At 47.4% G+C, this 12,020-nt stretch overlaps 1 long non-coding RNA gene across 1 annotated transcript; it reads right to left on the bottom strand.

Annotated features, from left to right (window-relative positions):
• Nucleotides 1–5,407: 5,407 nt before the first annotated feature.
• Nucleotides 5,408–8,071, bottom strand: LOC118996456 (uncharacterized). The gene is made up of 2 exons (XR_005068487.1): nucleotides 7,998–8,071; nucleotides 5,408–5,665 (listed from the first exon to the last, which is right to left on the bottom strand). It is a non-coding gene; the product is annotated as an uncharacterized LOC118996456 (long non-coding RNA).
• Nucleotides 8,072–12,020: the final 3,949 nt, after the last annotated feature.

Genomic DNA, 12,020 nt, shown 5'->3' with positions numbered 1-12,020 from the left:
TAAATATTATATCTGAGAAATTTCTAAATTGTTCATTAACTCATTGAACAGGAACACGCGTCTTACATGCAGCCTCAGTCACAGGGTCGCTTTTCTGTGGGATGGTTGCCTATCACACATCACGCGATCTCTGGAAAACTCACTGGTCTTGAGTTTCGCTTGTGCGACGTTTGTGAGGAATGAGAGGGGGGAAGTGCATAGACTGCGCCTAGCTCTGTAAAAGGGTTTGATATCACGCATACACTGCGAGGGTCCCAGGGACCCCTAGAGGGCCCTCCCCTGCCGTAGGCCATGTGCCAAGGCTAGCAAACCCATTGGGACTTCTGGAGCAGAAAAAAAACAACCCAAAGACCTGCTCTCAGGCCTACAGGGAGTGCACGGTTTGGGGACAGTAAACCCAGTGTTTCTGCAAACGAGGTGGTGGAAAAACCCACACTGCAGCAACGACGACAAGTGCTTCTCACACTTCAGAAACAGGCTTTTCACGGGTGAAGCTGGTGACTTGCTAACTAGCATGATGATATCAGAAATAGATCTGCGTTGGCGTAGGTAAAGGTATTCAAGATGTGTGCATTGACTAGAATGTACTGTAAGATGTAATAGCCCATCCTTCACCTATGCCCTCCCTCCCCTGTCCCTAATTGGTCCTGTGTCCAGCCACCGGTTGAGGAGGTTCCGATGGTGACCCACTGACTGGAGAGCATAGAGCCCCGCCTTTGGAATGTTGTTACACCTGCCTCAGGTGAGCCTTCCATTTAGGGTGGGGCTGGAGCCGATGAATGAATGGAGTGCCAGGACTTCACCAAACTTCCAGAACAGGTTGTAGGGACGGTTTTGAGCCTGTTTGCTAATGAACGTTTGGCTATCAGAGTGGCAGGATTTGCGCTAATGCTGGATTTCACGATAACCCGTGTAGCTAGGTTGTGGGAGAACAGCTAATTCTCACCTCTGCCAAAAACACCCTAAGAATTGTTCCACACCAAATCGGCGTGGATTGCAACAGCCTACCCAGTACCCATGGCTTCCTTCCTAACAGAATCCTGATTGGTTCAGCTTTCGGTCAACAGTGTAGTCACAGATGAGCCAGGACCAAGAAATGAACCATGACTGATCTAAGCTGGAGGTTATCAAACTATGGCCCAGAGGCGAAAGCCGGCCCACTCCCTGCTTCTGTAAATAAAGTTTTATTGGCACACAACCACGCCCACTCACTTCTGTGCTGTCTGTGACTGCTGCCGTAGCACGGTTGAGTAGTTTGCCAGGAACTACATGGACCACAAACCCTAAAATATTTACCATCTGGTGCTTTACAGCGAAAGTCTGTCTCCCTCTGATATAAAACAGTGCCGGTCCAGGTGTGTTCCATGGAACAGAAACATAGGTATCGCCTGGGAGCTCCTGAGAAATGCAGACTCACAGGCCTCACCCCAGACCCACCCCAGAACCAGAATAACTAGGGGGTAAAAGTCCTACAAAGGTGTTTGGGGGAGAATTCCATGGCTTTCTTAGAGCAAACATCCTCATCTCTTAGAAATGGGCACACCGCTGCCTGAAGTAAATGCAGGTTCTGCTGGCAGAGAACTGTTGGGGGGGGAACCAACTGTCCTTAGGGTTCATTCTCCTGTGAGTATAGAATTTTTATACACACAAACAACGTTCCAAATGCTGAGGGACTCTAAGGGGTAATAAGCAGTTGTCGTGAAAGCTAGACAGATTCAGCTTGGTACACATAGCCATAGGCAAGTTCTGTTCTCCCCTTGAACTTGGAGTTTCTTAAGTGCGAAATGAGGACAGTCATTCCAGACACAGCATGTGGATCACATGGAATAAATTCAGCTGCAAGGAATGGGCGAGCCCGTAAAAAGTGACTTAAACGATTTATGATCTAACATGGCAGGTAATCTGCAGGTGGGGAGTTACAGCATCGGGCAGGAGGCTTAACTGTGTGTCATCAGAGATTTAGCATCTCTCTGTATTTCCTCTCTGCCATCTTCCTTGTGTTCATCCGCCTCTGCTTCGTGGTTTTAAGACGGCCGCTCCAGCTCTCATCATTTTCTCCTGACGCAGAGACAGGAAGAAGGAAGGCAGCAGCCTTCCGCACACCTCTTTTGATGGGAAAAGCGTCCTTCTCAGGAGCTTCCCCAAAGCAGAATTCTGCCGAAGTCTCACTGGCCAAAACTGGTTTACGTAGTTACCCCCTAAGCAGTCACTGATCATGAGAGATAGGATTACGATGATTGGTTTAGACCAGTAGGGGTCGGCAAACTTTTTCTGTTGAGAGCCAGACAGTAAATATTTCGGGGCTTTGCATGCCACGCAGTGTCTCTCACCACTGCTCGACTCTGCTGTCATGGTGAGAAAACAGCCACAGACAATGCATGAGCTCACTGGGTCTGGCTGCGTTCCGATAAAACCTTATTTACAAGCACAGGGGCTAGACAGAGGTTGGCCAACGGGCCATAGTTTGCCAATCCTGTTCTATGCCATAATGTAAGGACAGCAGGTAGTAGCAGACAGGTTCGAGACCTGGCTTTGCCACTTGCCAGCTGTGTGACTGCAGGCAGATAGCTTAACCTCTCTGTTCTCCAGTTTCCTTATTTTGTAAGATGGAAAATACAGGGAAGCTGTCTAAGAATGCGATAATGTCCTTTCCTATCTCGGAGAATGGGACTTGGCTTCCCCTTCCCCGTCCATCATTGTCTGAAAATTCCCTGCTCATGGACTTAACGACTTGGTTACCTGTTTTGTGCTCTGCGGAATCCCCAAGACCAAGTGCAGTGCCTGCCACGTGGTAGACACCGAAGTAGGTGAGAAGTGGATCGATGAAAAGATGAACACTCAGTAACAGATCTCCTCTTAGAGGGGAAAGGAAATGGAGCTTGGAGGTCACGTCTTAGCTGAGATCCCTTCTGCGCCTGGACCTCACAGGTGTCGTCTAGAAAATGAAACTGTGGACGCCTTCCTTGCCAAGTTATCAGGAAGATTAGCATCATGTATGGTGCCTGGCATGTAAGAGACTCAGAAGATACTATTATTAATTTGGCCACTAAGATTATTTTAAAACCTGGATATGTTGCTACAGTCATCCAGCCTGGAGACCTACAGGAAATGAAGCCACGGTGAGACACCAAGATACCTAGCTCACAGGGCAACACGGCTTAGAGGCCTAAATCTCCGACTTCGGTTAGTAGGAAAGAAGAAAAAATCACTGTTGCATAGGGTATCCCCCCAAAATCACTGTTGGGTAGGGTATGCCCCCCCAAAATCACTGTTGGGTAGGGTGTCCCAACTGCCCTTAGTTTTCATTCTCTTTTGGTTACAGAATCTTTACATCTATAAACAAAGTTCCAAGTGCAAAAAGCTTGTATATTACCATCCTCGAGGAAACATCACATCAAATCGGGTACTTTCTTCCTTTAAGAACTTATTCTTCTTGCAGTTTTGAAAATAAGGTATATATAAAAAAAAACAATTTTTACATCTCCTGGAAAACCATATTCCATTTCTTCATTTCACTGGAAGTTACCCCAGAAATTTTCAATTTTAAATAAGCATTGATTGATATGTAGTTTTAATAAAGCTGATTAGGAAATGAGGGGTTTGGGGTTTTTTTTTAAGTTTATGATGTAAGCACCTTCCAATTTTGAAACCAAAAGGAAAGAGGAAGAAATGTTTGTTTTGTTTGTCTTTAATATTATTGGGCCCCTACAGTTTCAGTGTTCTAGTAACTATTATTACTTCTGACATTTTACATTCATATTTCCTGTTTGGTATCACATTATTTTTTTACTAACAAGGCATTTTTGGAGAAGAAGAAAACAGGGGGTTCAGAGCACAGGGTCAGGAGATCTGAAGTAAGAATCTTCAAACTCTGTAAAGAAATAGTAAATAGGTTCCGGCTAGTGTGGCTCAGTAGATTGAGTGCCAGCCTGTGAACCAATGGGTCGCTGGTTCAATTCCCAGTCAGGGCACATGCTGGGCTGCAGGCCGGGTTCCCAGTGGGGGAGGTGCATGAGAGGCAACCACACATTGATATTTCTCTCCCTTTCTTTCTCTCTTCCTTCCCTTCTCTCTAAAAACAAATACAAATCTTAAAAAAAAAGAAATAGTAAACAGTTTAGGCTTTGCAGCCCTCCGGTCTCTACCACCATAACTCAAAAGCAAGCAGAAGCAATATACAGGGTCCTGTACCAGTAACGCCCCTGTTTATTACAAAATCTTTTATTACAAAATCATGAGCATGTAACTCCGTAACACAGCAACATCACACTCAAGCACACCCTGTGACCTTTAGGTGAGACGTTCAAATTAAAACTATACATTATTACACCCATATTATTGCCCTACCAACCACACTCAAGCAGGCCTTACTGCTGCTGGACCCCATATGACCGAAGGAGCACGGCTGCGCTCCGACAGAACGTTGTTTCCGGAAGCGGTCCTCGAGCCTGATTTGGCCATTGGACTGGAACTGCCAACACTTGCTCCTGACTTGTATTCGGTCTCTGCCACTTTCTAGCGGGCGGTCGGGCTGAGCTGCTGTTCTGTAAAATGAACATCACTATACCGCTTCATTCAGTTTAGAGGAGAAAATGGGTGAGTGCCTACAGTATTCCATGCAAGGGCTCTATAAATAGCACCTGTTATTATCATTGTTCTCTTCTCATAGTAGAGAACGCAAGCTGCCAAGTCACACATTGCGGGAGTGTCCCATTTCACGGCGCCAGGCAGCCTCCGGAAGAGATTTCCATCGTCCAGCGAATCTGACTTGGTCCTACTGTATAGCCTTTGGCTAAAAATGCCTTTTTCCTCTCCTAAGCGATTCTATTCAAAGTAGGGTCCTGGGAGGAAAAAAAGAGAGAGAGAGAGAAGCAGAGAAGCGTGCAGGTGACCAAATACGGTTGGGCTCTTTGGGGACAAGGGTCACTCGGCCTCTGCTTATGTGTCTTCTGCCCCATCTCACCCCCTTTTTTGAAGGAAAACTGGGGCCCCACGTTTGCCCATCTTGTCCGAAGGCTGGATATCCTATAGCTGGTTTTTTGCACACAGCATTTACTCACCTGAGGACCTGGGCAAAACCAACCTGCATTTACTCCTTCAGACAGCACCACAGAGGAAAAAGTTCTGGGATTTTGTTATCTTTCTCTTTTGGGACATTTTCCTTATGTCTGGTTCACCGCCCCGCCCCGCCCCCACCACTCACACACTTAAATTTTTAGGATTTTGGGCAAGCTCTGTCTCTCCTTTCTCTTAAATACCCCCCCAGATTATTTACACCTCCCACTCTCTCTGGGGCGTCTAAGCCTCCTTTTCTTATTACTACAGTTCTTCCTACACTGCCCCCTTTTCCCCTAACCAGCAGGAGAGCTCCCCCAGCCTCAAGATAAACAGCAAACAAGATAGTGAATTTCAATGGCAAGTCCAGCAGGTGACATATTTTCCAGCAACCCCCCCAACCACCCTCTCCCTGCATTGTGTTTAACTGGAGGATGGTGACTTTGGTGTTTCTGCTCTGAACATAGGCAGGCCCAGTTCCTCTTTCGTTTTGGCCTCATTGCATCTCTTCCTGAATTACATTTTTCAATGAGCTTGCTTGCTACAAGGCGTGCCCTCCTCTTTAGCTCCTTTCCATCTTCCCAGGCGAAACAGAAATTCGCTGAGAACACTGCAAGACAAAGAACAAAAAGACTTCACTGGCTGTGCAGAAAGGTTCCTTCCTGTACACGATTTCACCAGGTTTCCAACTGTACAACGAAAGCAGGCTCCTCCCCTGGGAGCGGGGCGCGGGGGGCGGGGGGGGGGGTCCCGTCCCGTCCCGTCCCCCCAAGCTACTGCACACCCAGGTCCCAGTCACTTGGCTCAAGGACACACCTTGCTCCAAACTCCCAATGCCTCCACTCCCACACACACAAAAAGCAGGAAGCTGCACCCAAGTCTAAGAGTGAGCTGTGATCTTTCTCTGATGAAAGGAGAGCAAGGGACGGAATTACCCAACACGGAGCTTGCATTTGTAAGAAGCGGGCCTGGGGAACTACGAGAGGATCCTGCCATGGCTGGCCCCCGGGTGGGGCTGGGAGGGGCAGGGGGAAACATCCCCTTTTTTTTTTTTTCCTTTTATAGGAGCCTCCTCTCTTAAGCTGGAGAAAAGTTTAAAATCTATATATAGGGTGGGGCACATATTCCTAACAGACCTTTAATGGGTTAATAATGCTCCATTTCAACACTCATTTAAAATAAAAAAGAGAATTCTATCAATTCTCCAGGTTTAAAGCGTCTGAGGGCAGGTGTGAGTAAGAGGTGCTTTCACAAAGGGGTGTGTTTGAGCAAAGACTCAGAGGGCGCGGACTAGCCTGGATTTACAGCTGCGCCGGTTGTACAAGCAAAGACTCCGTGCACCCACAATCCATCAAACAGGACGAGCCAACTGCATGGAAGAGCGCCATCCAAAGAAATACTATACCACCGTTTCAAATGCCCATTTTTTCCTAACGTGGCCCCTCTCCAAGAGAGATCTACGTGAAAAATGCAAGATGAAAGACACTTGGTAAAAACAAAGAGAGGTGTGCGGGGCTGGTACACAGATATGCTGGCCTATGGGTAGACAATTTCTGGATGACACCCTACACATTAGCAGTGCCTGTGGGGGGAGGGGGAGACTCACCCTTCCCCACAGTCCCTTTGATTTGGATTCCTCCCCTCCACCCACCAGGTGCATGCATTACATTTTTCTCAAAGATTTGCAGCTGATGTTTAAAACAAACACATTCAGACATAGAAAATCGCCCGGGGTAGATATTTTAATTGGAAAAAGAACACAAGTTGTGTAATAGTGTCTATAAATAGGATTCAGTGGTATATTTAAAACAAAGTATATGTTTTTAAGTATATATATATATATATATACACTTGCATATTTATGGAAAACATCTGAAAGAGTGTGTCACACTGTGTACAGTAGTTATTAACTATCTCTATTGAGTAAGACTGTGAGCTAGTGAGGGTCACTATAGGAAATGAGGAACTCCAACTTTCCCTTGATTTCTACTGTTTGAATCTTTTAGAGATTGCATATTCTTTTTGTGTGCCTGATAGCTACCACCCTCTATTTAGCTAGGTCCTCTCTGATGTCTCTCAATAATGTTCTGCATTTTTAGATTTTTTTTATTACAGCTGACACTCAACATTTCATTAGCTTCGAGTGTCTATTACTTCGATCTTCATTGCAAACCCTAAAATGAGAAAACAGGAGAAGAAAATGGTGGTACACTGACCCCCCACCCCCCACCCCCCATCCAGGAGAAATGTGGGCCACGTCTCTCCGGGGAAATCCAGCTCCCAAGAACCTTCAAAGTGAATTCTGCTTTTGCCTCCCACCCCTGGCACAGTCCACGTTACTAGGCAGCTGGAGGTTTTCCGCTTGCCGTCAACGCTGGTAGCCGGGGCTGCTCCCCCCACTCGGTGTCTTTGTTCCCGCCCTCCGGCCGGGAGAAGCAGGGCCCCTGCCTTGCGGAGATGGAAACGCGGCGTCCAACCCACCGCCAGGCTTGCCAGCCGCAGTCAGACTTGCGTTTGCGCCTCTGCCTGGCACGGTTGGGCCGCCCTGGAGAGACTCCACCGACAAGAACGCAGTGACTCCTGACTCCGGCGGGCTGCCCTTTTCTGTCCCGTGGCCATCCTGTGAACGGGCTCCTGTTTCAGTCCCGTGTGATCCCCTGGAAACACCCTCTCCCGTCTCAATTAGCTCTAGGAAGACCTCTGTTATATTTTCTTCCGCCTTAGGCATGTGCCAAAAAAAAAAAAACCTAGGAAAAGACACTTGAAAGAAGAGGATTTTAACCATCATTCTGCGGGTGCAATCCACCTGAAATAAACACGTGCTGCAAAAAAGCACAGTCTGTTTCTGGGATTGATAAACACCAGGTCAAATTGCCGCCCTAATCGTGTCTGCATGCGCACTTTTAGGGCAAGGAAATGCCGGGAGGAAGTTTACAACTCACCAACTTCCAGCAGCTCCGGGTTTCTCTTCTGGGGCAGCGGTTATTTTTTGTTTTGGGGGGGGGGGGGCGGTTCCTGGATTGTCCCAGGTTCTCTTTGAAATACCCCATGCTGGCTCCCCTACCCCCAGTCGTTTGGAAGTGTTCATCCTTTAATTTATGACCTTATTATTTTATTCGGGAGAGGGAGGTCAGTTGGGAACCCAAATCCATGCAAATAAGAAGTGTGATAGAACAAAGTATGATTTGAAATGGGAAAGGGGGGTGGAGGTGGGTCACGCCCTGTCCTCCTGGGAGGCGGCTGGAGTTTCTTGGTTCTCTTGCCTCCCTTGAAATTATCATGGCTGCTCGTTTGCAGGTACTTCTGAGACGTCATTTAGACTCCTCTACGTATACGTGATTATTTTTTAAACGGGGGATTCGACTGTCTCTAAAGATGAGAAAAGAACCCAGCAGCTATTGTCTGACCTCCTCAGGGCCTGATTGACTAGTAGAAAACGCATCTCCATGGGAACAGATAAATGTCTGCTTCTCGCGCGGTGGAACAGCCAGCCCAGCCCGCAGAGCCTCCCAACCTAGCACTTTACTTGGGCGGCTGTAAGCAGCCTCTCCCTCTTCGTGTGCAGCCAAATTATCTGCCAGAATTTCTTTTCAAGTCTAGGGGAAGGGGGGAAAAGAGAGAGAGAGAGAAGTTTCTTCTCTCCCACATTCCCTTTCTGCATGTCGTTAATTACTGTATTTTCATCTGGGAGGTGGGAAAAGAGGCCCCCTGCGCTGAAACAGCGCGCAAAACCAAGTAGCAGGATGTATCTGCTTGTAGTCTAGTAGCCGTTGGTGATTCGGTAAATTTTTTTTTTTTTAAAGTGGGCTGGCCTGCTGCCGTCTTGGGGTAATGTGTGGTGGGGTGGGGGCAGGGGTGGACAAGACAGAGCCTGGAAGGCAGAAGCCGGGATTGGCTGTTTGGATGGCTTGTTTACGTGGTCAGTGGTGTTGGGCTGTGTGACCTGAGGCATAGGGACTGCAGCTCTGTTTTCAGGGAGTGATCTAAGATGTGGAGGCGAAAGGGAAGCCGGGGAAAGGGGCTGGAGAGTTTCAGGTATTGGCCTCCCCTCCCCCCACCCCCCAAGCCCTCAACATCTGCCATTTTAGCTGCCTGATCACTCCACCCTGTACCCGCAGAATTCGGGAACAGCCCTCGGGAGAGCCGGGGCTTTCTCGGGGGTGATTCCAAACACTTCGGCTTCTGTTCCCGGTTAAAAATACCACCGGAAGCGGCTGTTTTCCGAGGGGATGGCAACGCTTGCCGTCCAGTTTCTCCAGCAGAAGGAAAAGAAATAAATATATGGAGGTGAAATGTGCATTCACATTTTTTCTTCCCCTTCCAACACACAGGGTTGAAATCTTGGGGAGGAAATCTCTCAGCCTGTTTGGTTCTAAAATTGGGCGCAAGAATGTGGGTGGGTTCTTTATTTTATTGGAATGCATTCAGCCGGTTCTATTATTCTCTCTTTTGTCATTTAAGCTACTGGTGCCTTTGTCTCTCTCTTCTTCCTCAGCACCTCCACCCACCCACCCACCCAACAAGTCTGAGCAGGAAACGCCTTTTTTTTTTCTCTCTCTCTAAAGACCTGTGAACAGGATCCAGGTTAAAGAAACCTGAGTCTCCGTGCCAGCTCTTCCGTGGATGTGATCCCTAAATATCAAAACCCCAGTGGTCTTTATCTGGCCCAGCTGCTCGTGATGTCGGGGTGGAATGTGGCGCATCGAGTGTGTGAACACTGCCCCTATTGTATCCCCACCGGCTGATTGAAGGCTGGACGATTGGCACGCAACCTTCCCTCCGAACAGTGCAGACACATCCGTGAATTAGCGGCACCTCTCCGACATATGCCATGCATTAGCTGGAGGGGCTTCCAATTCTCCAAACAGCTCCGCCAAGGATTACACAAGAATTAGGCTTTGGAACTTTATAACTTCGGGGGCGGGCGGGGGGGGGGGAGCAATCAATAAATAATGGAAAGCGCTGCCTCTGTGATATTACTCTGAGGCCGGCCCTGAGAGTGGGCCTCATGGAACAGTGTGGGGTGGAAGATTCGGCGGTTTGGAGTGTGTGTGTGTGTGTGTGTGTGTGTGTGTGTGTGTTGCTGATGCCGAGTTTCCGGAGGGGACTGGCAGATCCGGGGAGTCTTGGTTTAGCTTCTGTGCTCACCAAGGTGTGTGAATAGCAGTGGACACTTGTCATGTCCTGCTTGACTGTCTTGTAAAGGAGTATACCCTGAGTGAGGTGTACTGAGACACGGAGGGAAGCTATTTAGAATTCTAAGTACTTGGTGTCACATCAATTCCTAGGACAGGAGGAAGTCCTGTGGGCTGAGAGGTAAGAAAAGAGACTGCAGCCAGACCACCTGGGTTGAAGCCCAGCTCTGCCACACACCAGCTGGTGACCTGGGGCAACTTGTTCTACGTCTCCGTGCCTCAGTGTTGCTCACTGAAAAGTGGGGAGAATAAGCACTAGCCTGTTGGGACTCTGTGAGGATTAAACAACTTGTATTTGTAAAATGTTCAGAATAGTGCAATATAAGTAAGTACTTTTCCCTTTTTATTTAATGCGGAGAGTGTTTTTTATTAAACTTGTTTTACTTGATGTTTTTCCTTCTCTCATTCTCTCTTGATTTTTTAACCTCACCCAAGGACATTTTTTTCATTGCTTTTAGAGAGAGAGGAAAGGAGAGAGAAAGAGAAACATCGACCTGAGAAAGAAACATCACCTAGTTGCCTCCTATATGTGCCCCGACCTGGAATCGAACCTGCAAACTTTGGTACATGGGACGACACTCCAGCCAATCAATCCACACCAGCCAGGGCACATTTTTATTTTTCAATTGCAGTTGACATTTGACGTTATTTATTAGTTTCAGGTATGCAGCACAGCGCTTAGACATTTGTATAATTTACACTGTGACCCCCTGATAAGTCTAGTACCCCCTGGCATCGTATGTAGTTAGTACAATATTATTGACTTTACATCCCTGTGAGTTATTTGTAACTGAAAGTGTTTTTGAAACTACAAGTCGTGGCCAACCGCCAGGTGGTGAGAGAAATTAGTGTGTCCCAACACTTTTTTGTAGAATGGAGTAAAACAGAATGGCCAGCATGACACGTAGGAAGGGTAAACATAAGACTTTTTGCTATTTGTGTGTGTGTGTGTGTGTGTGTTGCCTGTGGGCATACTGGATCTCAGTGGAAAACTACTTCTTTTAGTGGGGCAAGTGTTTAAAAACTGTGAAAAACTTGCAGTCAAATCATTTAAAACCTGGAAATAATAGAAACATATCAATAGGAGATTGGTTCAATAAATTAACTCATATCCAGGGGCTCAGGGGAGATAGAAAACGGTAAAGGGGGTGGAATATATGGTGACAGGAGACCTGCCTGTGGGTGGTGCCCACACTGTGATGTAGGGGTGATGCGTGATAGAATTGCACGCTTGAAACCTGTATAATTCCATTAGCCACTGTCGCCCCAATAAATTTAATAATTTTTGAAAGATATAGCTAGACGGTGGTTTATCAAGTAGTCATGAATAAGAAAGAGGTCACTTTCCACGTGATGATTTGTCCTAGACACACATAAATATCGTTTTGTGCAAATAAAAGACATGGCAAAGTGTATTTATTACAACCCTATTAGGGACAGTCAGGAACTGACCCCCTAGCGGTCAACCACATACAGTGGTGGTCCCAAAAGATGATAAGGGAACTGAACATTCCTGTTGCCTAGTGATGACGTAGGCGTAACGTCACAGCGCAAAGGTCACAAAAAGCCGATGCGGCCTGGTGGAGACCGCAAACCGCTTTAACTGGGTGTGGCTGAGGATGATGTGGGGGGAGCCCCTGGGGGGCGGTCCTGAGGAGCCGACTGATGGGGAGGTGTCGGAACTGGAGCACACAGCTGAAGAAGAGGCAAGAGAAGGGAAACTACAGGAGAGAAAGAGGAACACCCCGCAACACACACAGAAACTTCACA

Source organism: Sturnira hondurensis, unplaced genomic scaffold (genome assembly GCF_014824575.4).
Source record: "Sturnira hondurensis isolate 20B ecotype Veracruz unplaced genomic scaffold, ASM1482457v3 Scaffold0011378, whole genome shotgun sequence".
Classification (NCBI taxonomy): domain Eukaryota; kingdom Metazoa; phylum Chordata; class Mammalia; order Chiroptera; family Phyllostomidae; genus Sturnira; species Sturnira hondurensis.
The sequence above is the reverse complement of the archived record's forward strand: the minus strand, read 5'-3'. Positions and strand labels throughout refer to the sequence as shown.